Raw genomic sequence first — 2843 nt, forward strand, 5'->3', positions numbered from 1 at the left:
CAGCAGGCCAGGGGAAGAGGCAGCTGGCAATGTGAATACTACATGGCTGTGTACACAAGATGCGTATGTGTGTGCAAAAATTGATCGTGATTTGATATACCGTATATATTTGATCATAACATCCGACACACAAACTCGCACTTGGGCCACTCTCTCATCGCAACACAGGATCAAAAAGCAGCGGTGATGATAGGGAAAAAGAACAGACACATGTTGAGAGAGAGGTCATTGCCACTCTGTGATTGTTGCTAACATAAGTTCTGCTCATGGTCAAGGGTAGCAGTTGTAAAAAAAAAAAAAGAAAAAGAAGCAAGGTAGAGCCTTGAGTGCAGGCACCCCTTCATTCTCCTGATGGCTTTAATCCCCTATCTACTCCAACACACCCCAGCCAGGCCCACCTTCTATCTTCCAGGCATGGCACTGTGTATAGAGGCTGTGATGACACATCAAAGCATACCTTTTTTTTTTTTTTGGGTAGACTCAGGAGTGCTGGCACATCCCAGAGGCGCAAACTTCAATGGCTGACAATCTGCCTGACACAATTGTATTTTGAATGCTGCTTTGACAACTAGACATGTTCTACAACACTGATATATAAAATGATGATGTAAAGGTAAATAATAGGACTGGGATTTTCACACATTATTTTGGAATGATTGCATTGAGTGTGACTAGAAAAAAGCACCTCGTTCATATACAAAAAAGACATATTCTTTTACTGTCATAACGAATGCGCAACTGCACCAGATATTTTATGCTAAGACAAAACATGTTCTGTGCAGCAGAGATCACATTGTTTGGCTCAGTGAATGACATCTTTCATAAAAAAAAAAAAAACATGTCATGGATAAGGGAGCATGGTTGTTTACAAAATAAGCAACGAATAATTTGCATTTCCGCAAATAAATTCAAGCAGCGTACACAGACTTCCGAGCTATAACGCACGCCTCTGAGGTGAGCACAAAAAAAAAAAAAAAAAAAAGATGCCAAATTGTGCTCAACAACAGGTGAAACTGAAATTCAGAGACAAGATGGATAGGACATTGGTGACATTGGACTGCAGAGCACCTCCGGTGGTAAAGGATCAGGTATTAGATAGCACCATCTGACCTAATTTATAAAAATAAACACTTTTTTATTTTCCAAAGTTCACCAAAATGTTTGGTTTTCATTTACATGTTATGTTATTTTATTTAGCGATCTACCGAAATCAGTTTGCGTTGAAAAATATCGCTTGTTGTTTCAAATATTGGAACCTTGGATGTCACAAGTGTTTCCACAGTCAGAGGTGTGGACTCGAGTCACATGACTCGGGACTCGAGTCAGACTCGAGTCGTCAATTTGAATGACTTTAAACTCGACTTGACAAAATGTAAAGAGACTTGGAACTCGACTTGGACTTTAACATCAATGACTCGTGACTTCACTTGGACTCGGGCCCTTTGACTCGACAAGACTCGATGCTTTGCTGCGGGAATTTCCTGCATCCGGAATAGGTAAAAATGATTATATATCTTGATATATTTGGATATATTTGTCTAAAACATTTTGACTATATTAGTCATTATAATATAGACACATTTAGGGGAAAAGTCAGGCAGGGACAGGGTAAGATACTTACTTAATTACTTATTTATTATTAAATAAACAGTATAGCTCATGTTTAATTAGCACTAACCAAACCAGGTCCATAAATATTGGGACATCGACACAATTCTAATCCTTTTGGCTCTTTTGGCCAGCAGTTGCATACAATTAAAACAAGTACACGTTGCATAAGTAGAAGTGTGGGTGGAGATAATCATATCCACAAACCGTTTTGTGGCATTTGCAACAGGTGTTGAAATGATTGTTTTTGCGTTTAACTTTTCCCAATTTGACACTGCCTGTGGAAATTCAGCTCCCAGCTCCTCTGCCAGCTGCTGCGGGAATTTCCTGCATCCGGAATAGGTAAAAATGATTATATATCTTGATATATTTGGATATATTTGTCTAAAACATTTTGACTATATTAGTCATTATAATATAGACACATTTAGGGGAAAAGTCAGGCAGGGACAGGGTAAGATACTTACTTAATTACTTATTTATTATTAAATAATATTTACTTATTTACTTTATTTATTTATCTTATTTTATTTTATTTTATTTTTTAATTTTTTAATTTTTTAATTTTTTAATTTTTTAATTTTTTAATTTTTTAATTTTTTAATTTTTTAATTTTTTAATTTTTTTAATTTTTTAATTTTTTAATTTTACCTTACTGTAAGACAGTAAGGTAGAGACTAGCAGTAGACATAGAGAAATGTAATGTTATGTATTATATTTCTATGTGATTTTAATAAACATACAAAACATAAATAATCTCTGTATACCAGCTCATTCCAGAAATTATTTCAGTAAACCTACATTTGTTATTCAATTTGGTGCATTTTCGCATAGTACTACCTCAACCTTAACCGGATAAGCTGATTCACTACTGTCATCGTTCACTCACTGTCTATCTTTGAACTTATTGCTCTTTTATTTGCTCATTATATTTTTTAAGGTTTATTCCAAGCTAGCTTTTGTATGACAACTTCTGTCACGGTATATACTCACATGGCTTTTTTACACTTTTTTAAAAAGATGATTGACTTTGTATTAATACAATTATACACCTTCCTTACCGAAAACATTCATATTTTATTTACAGTAGAAGGGGTAAAAATGTCCAAACAAAACACTTTATATTTACATTTGACTTTCAGAACTTTTAAAAGCAAAAACCTGTGCATGTCCAACAGAGAAATAAAAATAATGTAAAAAAAAAAAATTGCTAATCTCACATCCATTCACCTGAC

The 2843-nt window shown here is 34.6% G+C and overlaps 1 long non-coding RNA gene across 1 annotated transcript in view; it reads left to right on the forward strand.

Annotated features, from left to right (window-relative positions):
- Positions 1–2262: 2262 nt before the first annotated feature.
- LOC107988694 (uncharacterized) overlaps positions 2263–2843 on the forward strand; it is a 2176-nt gene continuing 1595 nt past the window's right edge. Inside the window, exon 1 of the long non-coding RNA XR_001760181.2 lies at positions 2263–2278. This is a non-coding gene — a long non-coding RNA (uncharacterized LOC107988694). The remainder of the gene's footprint in view (positions 2279–2843) is intronic.

The sequence above is a fragment of the Cynoglossus semilaevis genome, chromosome 6 (assembly GCF_000523025.1).
Source record: "Cynoglossus semilaevis isolate Cse_v1.0 chromosome 6, Cse_v1.0, whole genome shotgun sequence".
Lineage (NCBI taxonomy): Eukaryota > Metazoa > Chordata > Actinopteri > Pleuronectiformes > Cynoglossidae > Cynoglossus > Cynoglossus semilaevis.